Source organism: Mytilus edulis, chromosome 4 (assembly GCF_963676685.1).
Source record: "Mytilus edulis chromosome 4, xbMytEdul2.2, whole genome shotgun sequence".
In the NCBI taxonomy this organism is placed as follows: Eukaryota; Metazoa; Mollusca; class Bivalvia; order Mytilida; family Mytilidae; genus Mytilus; species Mytilus edulis.
Genome location: NC_092347.1, coordinates 48,662,970 through 48,677,675, shown reverse-complemented (window position 1 = coordinate 48,677,675; position 14,706 = coordinate 48,662,970). Strand labels below are relative to the sequence as shown.

Genomic DNA, 14,706 nt, shown 5'->3' with positions numbered 1-14,706 from the left:
ATGTTAAGATAAGATTGTGTTTTTGTATGTATTTTTGTCCAAGTTTCCTCTAGGTGACGTCAAAGGATCCAAGGGAAAGGTATGTTAAGATAAGATTGTGTTTTTGTATGTATTTTTGTCCAAGTTTCCTCTAGGTGCCGTCAAAGGATCCAAGGGAAAGGTATGTTAAGATAAGATTGTGTTTTTGTATGTATTTTTGTCCAAGTTTCCTCTAGGTGCCGTCAAAGGATCCAAGGGAAAGGTATGTTAAGATAAGATTGTGTTTTTGTATGTATTTTTGTCCAAGTTTCCTCTAGGTGCCGTCAAAGGATCCAAGGGAAAGGTATGTTAAGATAAGATTGTGTTTTTGTATGCCTTTTTCTCCAAATTTCCTCTAGGTGGCATCAAAGGATCCAAGGGAAAGGTATGTTAAGATAAGATTGTGTTTTTGTATGTATTTTTGTCCAAGTTTCCTCTAGGTGCTGTCAAAGGATCCAACGGAAAGGTATGTTAAGATAAGATTGTGTTTTTGTATGTATTTTTTCCATATTTCCTCTAGGTGCCGTCAAAGGATCCAACGAAAAAGGTATGTTAAGATAAGATTGTGTGTTTGTATGTATTTTTGTCCAAGTTTCCTCTAGGTGCCGTCAAAGGATCCAAGGGAAAGGTATGTTAAGATAAGATTGTGTTTTTATATGCCTTTTTCTCCAAATTTCCTCTAGGTGTCGTCAAAGGGTCCAAGGGAAAGGTATGTTAAGATAAGATTGTGTTTTTGTATGTATTTTTGTCCAAGTTTCCTCTAGGTGCTGTCAAAGGATCCAACAGAAAGGTATGTTAAGATAAGATTGTGTTTTTGTATGTATTTTTGTCCAAGTTTCCTCTAGGTGGCGTCAAATGATCCAAGGGAAAGGTATGTTAAGATAAGATTGTGTGTTTGTATGCATTTTTGTCCAAGTTTCCTCTAGGTGCCGTCAAAGGATCCAAGGGAAAGGTATGTTAAGATAAGATTGTGTGTTTGTATGTATTTTTGTCCAAGTTTCCTCTAGGTGCCGTCAAAGGATCCAAGGGAAAGGTATGTTAAGATAAGATTGTGTTTTTGTATGTATTTTTGTCCAAGTTTCCTCTAGGTGCCGTCAAAGGATCCAAGGAAAAGGTATGTTAAGATAAGATTGTGTTTTTGTATGTATTTTTGTCAAAGTTTCCTCTAGGTGCCGTCAAAGGTATGTTAAGATAAGATTGTGTTTTTGTATGTATTTTTGTCCAAGTTTCCTCTAGGTGCCGTCAAAGGATCCTACGAAAAGGTATGTTAAGATAAGATTGTGTTTTTGTATGTATTTTTGTCCAAGTTTCCTTTAGGTGCCGTCAAAGGTATGTTAAGATAAGATTGTGTTTTTGTATGTATTTTTGTCCAAGTTTCCTCTAGGTGCCGTCAAAGGTATGTTAAGATAAGATTGTGTTTTTGTATGTATTTTTGTCCAAGTTTCCTCTAGGTGCTGTCAAAGGATCCAACGGAAAGGTATGTTAAGATAAGATTGTGTTTTTGTATGCCTTTTTCTCCAAGTTTCCTGTAGGTGCCGTCAAAGGATCCAACGGAAAGGTATGTTAAGATAAGATTGTGTTTTTATATGCCTTTTTCTCCAAATTTCCTCTAGGTGCCGTCAAAGGATCCAACGGAAAGGTATGTTAAGATAAGATTGTGTTTTTGTATGTATTTTTGTCCAAGTTTCCTCTAGGTGCTGTCAAAGGATCCAACGGAAAGGTATGTTAAGATAAGATTGTGTTTTTGTATGTATTTTTGTCCAAGTTTCCTCTAGGTGCCGTCAAAGGATCCAAGGGAAAGGTATGTTAAGATAAGATTGTGTTTTTGTATGTATTTTTGTCCAAGTTTTCTCTAGGTGCCGTCAAAGGATCCAAGGGAAAGGTATGTTAAGATAAGATTGTGTGTTTGTATGTATTTTTGTCCAAGTTTCCTCTAGGTGCCGTCAAAGGATCCAACGGAAAGGTATGTTAAGATAAGATTGTGTTTTTGTATGTATTTTTGTCCAAGTTTCCTCTAGGTGACGTCAAAGGATCCAAGGGAAAGGTATGTTAAGATAAGATTGTGTTTTTGTATGCCTTTTTCTCCAAATTTCCTCTAGGTGGCGTCAAAGGATCCAAGGGAAAGGTATGTTAAGATAAGATTGTGTTTTTGTATGTATTTTTGTCCAAGTTTCCTCTAGGTGCCGTCAAAGGATCCAACGAAAAGGTATGTTAAGATAAGATTGTGTTTTTGTATGTATTTTTGTCCAAGTTTCCTCTAGGTGCCGTCAAAGGATCCAAGGGAAAGGTATGTTAAGATAAGATTGTGTTTTTGTATGTATTTTTGTCCAAGTTTCCTCTAGGTGCCGTCAAAGGATCCAACGAAAAGGTATGTTAAGATAAGATTGTGTTTTTGTATGTATTTTTGTCCAAGTTTCCTCTAGGTGCCGTCAAAGGATCCAAGGGAAAGGTATGTTAAGATAAGATTGTGTTTTTGTATGTATTTTTGTCCAAGTTTCCTCTAGGTGCCGTCAAAGGTATGTTAAGATAAGATTGTGTTTTTGTATGTATTTTTGTCCAAGTTTCCTCTAGGTGACGTCAAAGGATCCAAGGGAAAGGTATGTTAAGATAAGATTGTGTTTTTGTATGCCTTTTTCTCCAAATTTCCTCTAGGCGCCGTCAAAGGATCCAATGGAAAGGTATGTTAAGATAAGATTGTGTTTTTATATGCCTTTTTCTCCAAATTTCCTCTAGGTGGCGTCAAAGGATCCAACAGAAAGGTATGTTAAGATAAGATTGTGTTTTTGTATGTATTTTTGTCCAAGTTTCCTCTAGGTGCTGTCAAATGATCCAACGGAAAGGTATGTTAAGATAAGATTGTGTTTTTGTATGTATTTTTGTCCAAGTTTCCTCTAGGTGCCGTCAAAGGATCCAAGGGAAAGGTATGTTAAGATAAGATTGTGTTTTTGTATGCCTTTTTCTCCAAATTTCCTCTAGGTGGCGTCAAAGGATCCAAGGGAAAGGTATGTTGAGATAAGATTGTGTTTTTGTATGTATTTTTGTCCAAGTTTCCTCTAGGTGCTGTCAAAGAATCCAACGGAAAGGTATGTTAAGATAAGATTGTGTTTTTGTATGCCTTTTTCTCCAAATTTCCTCTAGGCGCCGTCAAAGGATCCAATGGAAAGGTATGTTAAGATAAGATTGTGTTTTTATATGCCTTTTTCTCCAAATTTCCTCTAGGTGCTGTCAAAGGATCCAACGGAAAGGTATTTTAAGATAAGATTGTGTTTTTGTATGTATTTTTGTCCAAGTTTCCTCTAGGTGCCGTCAAAGGATCCAAGGGAAAGGTATGTTAAGATAAGATTGTGTTTTTGTATGCCTTTTTCTCCAAATTTCCTCTAGGTGGCGTCAAAGGATCCAAGGGAAAGGTATGTTAAGATAAGATTGTGTTTTTGTATGTATTTTTGTCCAAGTTTCCTCTAGGTTGCGTCAAAGGATCCAAGGGAAAGGTATGTTAAGATAAGATTGTGTGTTTGTATGTTTTTTTGTCCAAGTTTCCTCTAGGTGCCGTCAAAGGATCCAAGGGAAAGGTATGTTAAGATAAGATTGTGTGTTTGTATGTATTTTTGTCCAAGTTTCCTCTAGGTGCCGTCAAAGGATCCAAGGGAAAGGTATGTTAAGATAAGATTGTGTGTTTGTATGTATTTTTGTCCAAGTTTTCTCTAGGTGCTGTCAAAGGATCCAAGGGAAAGGTATGTTAAGATAAGATTGTGTGTTTGTATGTATTTTTGTCCAAGTTTCCTCTAGGTGCCGTCAAAGGATCCAACGGAAAGGTATGTTAAGATAAGATTGTGTTTTTGTATGTATTTTTGTCCAAGTTTCCTCTAGGTGATGTCAAAGGATCCAAGGGAAAGGTATGTTAAGATAAGATTGTGTTTTTGTATGCCTTTTTCTCCAAATTTCCTCTAGGTGGCGTCAAAGGATCCAAGGGAAAGGTATGTTAAGATAAGATTGTGTTTTTGTATGTATTTTTGTCCAAGTTTCCTCTAGGTGCCGTCAAAGGATCCAACGGAAAGGTATGTTAAGATAAGATTGTGTTTTTGTATGTATTTTTGTCCAAGTTTTCTCTAGGTGCCGTCAAAGGATCCAAGGGAAAGGTATGTTAAGACAAGATTGTGTGTTTGTATGTATTTTTGTCCAAGTTTCCTCTAGGTGCTGTCAAAGGATCCAACGGAAAGGTATGTTAAGATAAGATTGTGTTTTTGTATGTATTTTTGTCCAAGTTTCCTCTAGGTGCTGTCAAAGGATCCAACGGAAAGGTATGTTAAGATAAGATTGTGTTTTTGTATGTATTTTTGTCCAAGTTTCCTCTAGGTGCCGTCAAAGGATCCAAGGGAAAGGTATGTTAAGATAAGATTGTGTTTTTGTATGTATTTTTGTCCAAGTTTCCTCTAGGTGCTGTCAAAGGATCCAAGGGAAAGGTATGTTAAGATAAGATTGTGTGTTTGTATGCATTTTTGTCCCAGTTTCCTCTAGGTGCTGTCAAAGGATCCAAGGGAAAGGTATGTTAAGATAAGATTGTGTGTTTGTATGTATTTTTGTCCAAGTTTCCTCTAGGTGCCGTCAAAGGATCCTACGAAAAGGTATGTTAAGATAAGATTGTGTTTTTGTATGTATTTTTGTCCAAGTTTCCTCTAGGTGCCGTCAAAGGTATGTTAAGATAAGATTGTGTTTTTGTATGTATTTTTGTCCAAGTTTCCTCTAGGTGCCGTCAAAGGTATGTTAAGATAAGATTGTGTTTTTGTATGTATTTTTGTCCAAGTTTCCTCTAGGTGCTGTCAAAGGATCCAACGGAAAGGTATGTTAAGATAAGATTGTGTTTTTGTATGCCTTTTTCTCAAAGTTTCCTGTAGGTGCCGTCAAAGGATCCAACGGAAAGGTATGTTAAGATAAGATTGTGTTTTTATATGCCTTTTTCTCCAAATTTCCTCTAGGTGCCGTCAAAGGATCCAACGGAAAGGTATGTTAAGATAAGATTGTGTTTTTGTATGTATTTTTGTCCAAGTTTCCTCTAGGTGCTGTCAAAGGATCCAACGGAAAGGTATGTTAAGATAAGATTGTGTTTTTGTATGTATTTTTGTCCAAGTTTCCTCTAGGTGCCGTCAAAGGATCCAAGGGAAAGGTATGTTAAGATAAGATTGTGTTTTTGTATGCCTTTTTCTCCAAATTTCCTCTAGGTGGCGTCAAAGGATCCAAGGGAAAGGTATGTTAAGATAAGATTGTGTTTTTGTATGTATTTTTGTCCAAGTTTCCTCTAGGTGCTGTCAAAGGATCCAACGGAAAGGTATGTTAAGACAAGATTGTGTGTTTGTATGTATTTTTGTCCAAGTTTCCTCTAGGTGCTGTCAAAGGATCCAACGGAAAGGTATGTTAAGATAAGATTGTGTTTTTGTATGTATTTTTGTCCAAGTTTCCTCTAGGTGCTGTCAAAGGATCCAACGGAAAGGTATGTTAAGATAAGATTGTGTTTTTGTATGTATTTTTGTCCAAGTTTCCTCTAGGTGCCGTCAAAGGATCCAAGGGAAAGGTATGTTAAGATAAGATTGTGTTTTTGTATGTATTTTTGTCCAAGTTTCCTCTAGGTGCTGTCAAAGGATCCAAGGGAAAGGTATGTTAAGATAAGATTGTGTGTTTGTATGCATTTTTGTCCCAGTTTCCTCTAGGTGCTGTCAAAGGATCCAAGGGAAAGGTATGTTAAGATAAGATTGTGTGTTTGTATGTATTTTTGTCCAAGTTTCCTCTAGGTGCCATCAAAGGATCCAAAGGAAAGGTATGTTAAGATAAGATTGTGTTTTTGTATGTATTTTTGTCCAAGTTTCCTGTAGGTGCCGTCAAAGGATCTAACGGAAAGGTATGTTAAGATAAGATTGTGTGTTTGTATGCATTTTTCTCCAAATTTCCTCTAGGTGGCGTCAAAGGATCAGACAGCAGGTATGTTAAGATAAGATTGTGTGTTTGTATGCCTTTTTCTCTAAATTTCCTCTAGGTGACGTCAAAGGATCAGACAGCAGGTATGTTAAGATAAGATTGTGTGTTTGTATGCCTTTCCTCCAAATTTCCTTTAGGTGGCGTCAAAGGATCAGACAGCAGGTATGTTAAGATAAGATTGTGTGCATGTTTGTATGCCTTTTGCCCTGGTTTCTTCTAGGTGGCGTCCAGGATGGTGTTTTTTTCTTTCTTTTTTCTATAGGTGTATGGTGTTTTTTCCCGGTTGACTTGTTGTCCACAAGGTTAAGTATATATTTTTTTTCAATTTACTAACTGTTGTCTCATAAATATTAAGATGATTTAAGTTTGTATTACAGATGGATGAGCACAGATGAAAGTTCAGTCCTACACGTGGAGAAAGATGGTTTCATTTTAGTTACCAGATAATGATGATGTAAGTATTTGGTCATAACAATTGTATTTAAACTATTTAAAAAAAAATTTAGGTAATAAAAATCAGTTTTTCCTTTGAAAGTCTACTTGAAATTTTATTACAAAATTGTCGTTAATTTCTTGTTCAAATTTATTCTCTGATGAAATATAATTCTAAAAGAATTAGTATTGTATTTGTAAATAGACTGATCCCCCCAATTTAGGATTTGAAATAAAACAGGCATCACATTAATTTCTAATTTAATTATTACAACAAATAGACTTAATATTGACAATTTGGATATTTATTTACATATTTATTTACATTTTAATTGGGAAAATATGACTTTGTATAGATTGTTTGTTCAAAATGTATTCATCAGATTGTTTTGGTTAGCCACCACATTCTGATAATTATCTGCATGCATTAATTTCAGAATTAATGATGTGATCATAATAAACAGTCTTCATAATACTGATTAAAAGATAAAATGAAAATGGTTAATGAATTACAGGCAAAAAGAGCAAAGACACAGAAAATTGCGCAATTGACACAGATCTGGATAAGAAGCTTAAAGGAATGTCCAAGTTTCAGTCGAGATGGCAGATGAGTAGCAACTCCATGGAAGATGTTTACTTAGATCTTCAACCAAGTCCGAGGCTTTGCCATGTAAGCAATCAAGCAGCAAGGATAGCAGCTGGAATGAAGATTAATTATTACATTGATCTTCAAACAAGTCTGAGGCTTTGTCATGAAAGAAATAATGCAAGTATATTCAAGCCAATTAATTCTGTACATTATCAGGAAAAATGTGATAAAATCTATAAGGATTACATATAAGGCAACACACATTTTTGTTATTTTGCACATTTACAACAAACAAAAATAGATGTTTATTAGTTTGATAAATGTTTTTACGGTAGACGAATAAAATTTGATATCATTAAAAGTAAATCCTGATAGAACTTTTCACTTCAAGGGAGACTAGTACAATAAACAGCAAGAATATTTCTTTCATCCGGGAGATAACTCACTATTACGCAATCAGAATACAGAATAGATTAATAAAAATTTAGGCTGGCAATTTAACAAATTTGTAAAATATATAATTTGTGTCAATTTTAATTCCTTTTTAGGTTATAAAACTGTGCCAATGTTTTCAGTCCAGATGGCAGATGAGTAGCAACTCCATGGAAGATGTTTACTTAAATCGTCAACCAAGTCCGAGGCTTTGCCATATAAGCAATCAAGCAGCAAGGATAGCAGCTGGAATGAAGATTAATAATTACATTGATCTTCAAACAAGTCTGAGGCTTTGTCATGAAAGAAATAATGCAAGTATATTTAAGCCAATTAATTCTGTACATTATCAGGAAAAATGTGATAAAGTCTATAAGGAATATCTGTAAGGCAACACACATTTTTGTTATTTTGCACATTTACAACACACAAAAATAGATATTTATCAGTTTGATAAATGTTTCTCTGGTACAGGAATAAAATTTTATACCATGAAAAGTAAATCCTAATAGAATTTTTACTTCAAGGGAGACTAGTACAATAAACAGCAAGAATGTTTCTTTGATGGGGAGATAACTCACCTCACTATTACACAATCAGAATACAGAATAGATTAATAAAAATTTAGGCTGGCAATTTAACAAATTTGTAAAATATATAATTTGTGTCAATTTAATTCCTTTTTAGGTTATAAAACAGTGCCAATGTTTTCATGAAGGGGAGTAAGACTTGTGGTATAAGATATCTTAAATACAAGTACGTAAATAATTCCTCTATTTAAACAAATTTTATCGTCATAAAACAAGTTAACAGGATTAAAACGTGCACTAGGCTTAAAGTTGAAAGAGGTCATATGGTTTTTTGTTGTTGACTAAAGGTTCTAAAATTTAAAATTGATCACTGATGTTATTGTAAAGACTTGTATGCAGGCTTTGGCTAAACCACAAAATGAAGTACCAACAAAATTTCAATTGTTCACCAAATAAGACGCTGAAAATGGCCCCGTTGATGTAGGTCAGGATATGAAGCTTGAAGGAATATATGTCTATTTCATTTATATTAACCAACAGAAGTCTTATAAATATAATTTAATTGATAATTTTAGTTTTTGTTCAAGAAGCCTTCCAGTCCAAGTTTCAGTCCAGATGGCAGATGAGTAGCAACTCCATGGAAGATGTTTACTTAAATCTTCAACCAAGTCCGAGGCTTTGCCATGTAAGCAATCAAGCAGCAAGGATAGCAGCTGGAATGAAGATTAATAATTACATTGATCTTCAAACAAGTCTGAGGCTTTGTCATGAAAGAAATAATGCAAGTATATTTAAGCCAATTAATTCTGTACATTATCAGGAAAAATGTGATAAAGTCTATAAGGAATATCTGTAAGGCAACACACATTTTTGTTATTTTGCACATTTACAACACACAAAAATAGATATTTATCAGTTTGATAAATGTTTTTCTTGTACAGGAATAAAATTTTATACCATGAAAAGTAAATCCTAATAGAATTTTTACTTCAAGGGAGACTAGTACAATAAACAGCAAGAATGTTTCTTTGATGGGGAGATAACTCACCTCACTATTACACAATAGATTAATAAAAATTTAGGCTGGCAATTTAACAAATTTGTAAAATATATAATTTGTGTCAATTTTAATTCCTTTTTAGGTTATAAAACAGTGCCAATGTTTTCAGTCCAGATGGCAGATGAGTAGCAACTCCATGGAAGATGTTTACTTAAATCGTCAACCAAGTCCGAGGCTTTGCCATATAAGCAATCAAGCAGCAAGGATAGCAGCTGGAATGAAGATTAATAATTACATTGATCTTCAAACAAGTCTGAGGCTTTGTCATGAAAGAAATAATGCAAGTATATTTAAGCCAATTAATTCTGTACATTATCAGGAAAAATGTGATAAAGTCTATAAGGAATATCTGTAAGGCAACACACATTTTTGTTATTTTGCACATTTACAACACACAAAAATAGATATTTATCAGTTTGATAAATGTTTTTCTTGTACAGGAATAAAATTTTATACCATGAAAAGTAAATCCTAATAGAATTTTTACTTCAAGGGAGACTAGTACAATAAACAGCAAGAATGTTTCTTTGATGGGGAGATAACTCACCTCACTATTACACAATCAGAATACAGAATAGATTAATAAAAATTTAGGCTGGCAATTTAACAAATTTGTAAAATATATAATTTGTGTCAATTTTAATTCCTTTTTAGGTTATAAAACAGTGCCAATGTTTTCATGAAGGGGAGTAAGACTTGTGGTATAAGATATCTTAAATACAAGTACGTATATAAATTATCCTCTATTTAAACAAATTTTATCGTCATAAAACAAGTTAACAGGATTAAAACGTGCACTAGGCTTAAAGTTGAAAGAGGTCATATGGTTTTTTGTTGTTGACTAAAGGTTCTAAAATTTAAAATTGATCACTGATGTTATTGTAAAGACTTGTATGCAGGCTTTGGCTAAACCACAAAATGAAGTACCAACAAAATTTCAATTGTTCACCAAATAAGACGCTGAAAATGGCCCCGTTGATGTAGGTCAGGATATGAAGCTTGAAGGAATATATGTCTATTTCATTTATATTAACCAACAGAAGTCTTATAAATATAATTTAATTGATAATTTTAGTTTTTGTTCAAGAAGCCGGCCAGTCCAAGTTTCAGTCCAGATGGCAGATGAGTAGCAACTCCATGGAAGATGTTTACTTAAATCTTCAACCAAGTCCGAGGCTTTGCCATGTAAGCAATCAAGCAGCAAGGATAGCAGCTGGAATGAAGATTAATAATTACATTGATCTTCAAACAAGTCTGAGGCTTTGTCATGAAAGAAATAATGCAAGTATATTTAAGCCAATTAATTCTGTACATTATCAGGAAAAATGTGATAAAGTCTATAAGGAATATCTGTAAGACAACACACATTTTTGTTATTTTGCACATTTACAACACACAAAAATAGATATTTATCAGTTTGATAAATGTTTTTCTGGTACAGGAATAAATTTTTATACCATGAAAAGTAAATCCTAATAGAATTTTTACTTCAAGGGAGACTAGTACAATAAACAGCAAGAATATTTCTTTGATGGGGAGATAACTCACCTCACTATTACACAATCAGAATACAGAATAGATTAATAAAAATTTAGGCTGGCAATTTAACAAATTTGTAAAATATATAATTTGTGTCAATTTTAATTCCTTTTTAGGTTATAAAACAGTGCCAATGTTTTCATGAAGGGGAGTAAGACTTGTGGTATAAGATATCTTAAATACAAGTACGTATATAATTACTCTATTTAAACAAATTTTATCATCATGAAATAAGTTTACAGGGAAAAAAACATGCACTAGTATTAAAGTTGTAAGAGGTCAAATGGTTTTTTGTTGTTGACTAAAGGGTTCTAAAATTTGAATTGATCACACTGATGTCATTGTAAAGAATAGTGTATGCAGACTTTGGCTAAACCACGAAATAAAGTACCAACAAAATTACAATTGTTCCTCAACGAATTGGTGCCCAAGAAAATGAGGAAATCTACCATTATATGCAAACCATATTCCAACACTGATTGTATTTATTTTGTAAGAATTTTTTATTGACTATAAACATTTTACTTTTCAGGCTATCAATAATTACTGCTTTTCAGTATGGATAGAGTTTTAGAATAATCATTGGAGCAGACTTTTGAGGTAAGAAAGAACCATTGCATAGATTTATAAACTTGTTAATTACAGATTATTTGAATGCCCTTAAATTTTGTTTAAGTCTGTGACATTTGAGACAAAAGCTTAAGACATGTGGGTTTCATAGAAGTCTAAGGGTTAAGTGGGATTGGCTGATTTTTTATTAGCATGACAGAGGAAAGTCAAGGGTCTGGGATAAGACAGAAAGCCATCATACTTGGTCAAATTGTTTTCCATCATGTGTAGTTGACCATAATGTACCACCATTTTGATTTGACAATTTTTTTAAAAGTTATAGGAAGTCTATTACAATTTTAAATATTATGACAAAAAATTAACTTCTGAACACAACTCCTCTGATCAAGACTCTTTTACAGAAAGCTCCTGCCTCCTGTACGGATTGTTTTCCTGTTATGTATAGTTATAAAAATAAGGAGATGTGGTTTAACTGCTAATGAGACAACTATATATCCACCAAAATTCAAACGAAGTCGATTGAAGCAATTATTGTCACATTGATGTGTTCTCTGCATCTTCTTTCACCTTGATATGTTATATATCACCTATTTCTATATAATGTACAAAAGTATACCAACATTGATTCCTTTTTTACTATTTTGAATGACTAAGCATTTTATTTTTCAGGTTAGCATTACAGCTTGTCCTTACAGATTGATGTTGGAAATGGCTATTAGAGTTGACTTTTAAAGGTAAAAAACTATTTTATAGATTTAAAATTTTTTTATTTTTAAATCATGTAAGTTCCCACAATTTTTACAATCTTTTTACAATTTAATGTTCTCTGGAATGACATTTCAAGTTTTAGGAAGCGAAAAATTATTATTTTGAAAGTTTCAATGCTTTAATTCTTATTCCCAGCTTGCTATTTGTTGCCTATTTCAGTTTTTTAAAATATCACAGAAAATTGAAAAGTGTATTTCTTTTTCAGTTAATAATTACTGTGGCTGAAGGATATAATTGTGTGATTAATTCTCCATACTCCTTAGAGATGTTGTGAAGGTTGTTAATATGTTGACAGCTGGGCATGCTCATCAGACATCAGGTTTAAAATCCCCATTCTGACGGGACATGACTGCTGATTTGTATATCCTGCACTTAGTAACCAAACAGACGCCTTACTTTTGCATGGATTTTACTGCCAGTCTGAAGAAGACCAAGAGTGACCATATTTCCCTTTGTGGTCTTTCTAACTCTACCAAACAGTTTCCAATGTGAATGATTCATATAAATCTTGCATAAACAAGAGCAAGAATGTAGTAGATAAATTCTAAAATAATTAATGTAAAGATTCTCCATTTTCAACAAGAGTGGAAGTTTTTAGTTAAGGTTAATGTATTGTGTTTTGAATTTTCACCTAACTTTCTTTTTCTCTCCAATCCATTAAATGCTATGGACTTTTGAAGTCCATGGTTCAAGTTTCTCAAACATCAATAACCATGTCAAACCTTCTTGGAATTTTGTGAAAAATTAAAAGCAGAAGCATATTTTTATTCAAAGATAGTATCAAAAGCAAAACTTGGAATTCAATTTTTTGTATCTCACTTATAAATTGACTATAGTTTTTCCTGACAGTCTTAATTTACAAATTTTAGACATCAATAGTGTCATGGCTTCATAGAATTCTATAAAGCCTTAACATAAGAGAAAATACCAAAAGTAATATTTAAAAATTTTCAGTATTTTTCTGATAGATGAAATTAGTTTTGTTTTGCATTTATGATTTACATTTAGCCTTTGGTTATCCTCTTTAAGACACCAATAACAGCTTAAAAACCTCCTTGGAATGTTAACATAATTATCTTTATGATTAAGAAAAATTGTTTCATTTTCATTTCATCCTTCCATATTTTATTTAGGTCTTTACCGCCAACTTTACACAGCAGTAACACAGACAAATCTTTGGGGTTCTGCGTAATCCTTTCAAAAGTTTTTTATTGCTGTTTTTACAAGTTGTGTAGTGTACATGTTTTCATTATTTTCTACTTGTATCATATACATGTTTTTTGATTGATGATTAAACTGTAAAACTATTGTAATTTGAGCAGTACCAGAGTTTATGAACTGTTTTACAAAGCATCCATAAAACTTTTCATGCATTGAGTTATGCCAAGTCCAAAAAAAAACCAGAATATTGATGAAACATCCTACTTTCAGGGAATGTCAAATAATAGTTTCTGTAAAACAATAATTTGTGTACTAAGTGTACTTAATGAAATGTAAAATTTAGTATTGAATTATAGACCACCTTAATTTATAGTTGTCCATATTTTGAGTTAGAGTCGATAGACTTTTCTATAATTTTGATATAATTTGTCTCATAAGTAGTGCACTACACCTTAAAAAACTGTCAAAACAAGAATAATTTTTTGTATTTGTGTTTATTGTCTAAAAGAAATGCACTTTTAAATAACTGTTCTTGGGCCTAAGAGTTCAGCAAATGTAGATTCAGCAAATTCCCTGATCAGTAAATGTAGATTCTTCAAATTCCGTGATAAGCAGCTATGTACATAAAAGTTGAATTAGTTGAATTCCATCTTAAAGAGTTCACTTAGTCTGTAAAAAAAATCACATTTCAAAGATAAGTGCACCCGTTTCCTTTCATATGAAACTTTTTCTTTTTCTGTAGGATAGTTAGTGGTTCAAATATATGCAAGTTGAGAATAAAATTACATGCAAGTTTTCAGAATTTCCACTAAAAAATGAAAATAAAATTTACATCAAAGTACACTGTCTGCAAAAAAAGTTCAATGCAAGAGTCTCACGTAAACTTTTTTTGATCATGTCAATTAAGCATAGAAATAACCAAAAAGAAACAAATTTCTCTTTCCAATAGCTTCTATATGCATTTTTATATGTAAATATGTGTTACGGCAAAAATTGACCTCAACTTACAATTATTTAGAAGCACCCCCCCTAAATTTTATTTAATGCATAAAATAACAAGCCCCCTATTGATATACGTTGAAGGAATGGGATAAAGTCAACTTGGTTATCAGAATTTGTGATTATCTCCCCTTATCAAAAAGAACTTTTGCCAGTGTAGGAATTTTACTGGAAATATTTCTTTGTAAAGGAGGGCTTTCAATACAATTTGAAGTAGTAAGCTATAATCTGAAAGTAGGCGGCTATTTGACATGCGGATATAATAACTTGCTGCCTTAACGTCAGGGGGTAAATAGAGCAAAATCTTGCATTCTCCCAATCTCCTGGCAGTTTTATTCATGTGAATGTCTTAAAAAAAATTGCCCATTGACCCCCAATTTTTCTGTTTATAAATCTTTTACATGTATAATGATAAGCCATCTGTAAGTCTCATTAAATTTTAATTATTTTTTAATAGTTTTTGAGAACTTAAACTTGTCAATGATCAAGCTATAAGTCGAGAGAGAATATTTTTCCTACAAAAATTTCAATGATTTATCTTGGAAACAAGCACATTGACCTTTAAATTATGTTTGCTCTTTTGATTCCTTTATAAATCATCTATCAATATAAACTAGTGTTTTGAAAGTTCATTATTTTGA

At 32.8% G+C, this 14,706-nt stretch overlaps 1 long non-coding RNA gene across 1 annotated transcript; it reads left to right on the top strand.

Moving 5' to 3' along the window:
- The first annotated feature begins 8,125 nt into the window (after window positions 1–8,125).
- On the top strand, window positions 8,126–13,272 carry LOC139519877 (uncharacterized). Its single transcript, XR_011663733.1, has 7 exons — window positions 8,126–8,194; window positions 8,544–9,751; window positions 10,104–10,309; window positions 10,684–10,752; window positions 11,100–11,167; window positions 11,807–11,871; window positions 12,111–13,272. It is a non-coding gene; the product is annotated as an uncharacterized lncRNA (long non-coding RNA).
- Window positions 13,273–14,706: the final 1,434 nt, after the last annotated feature.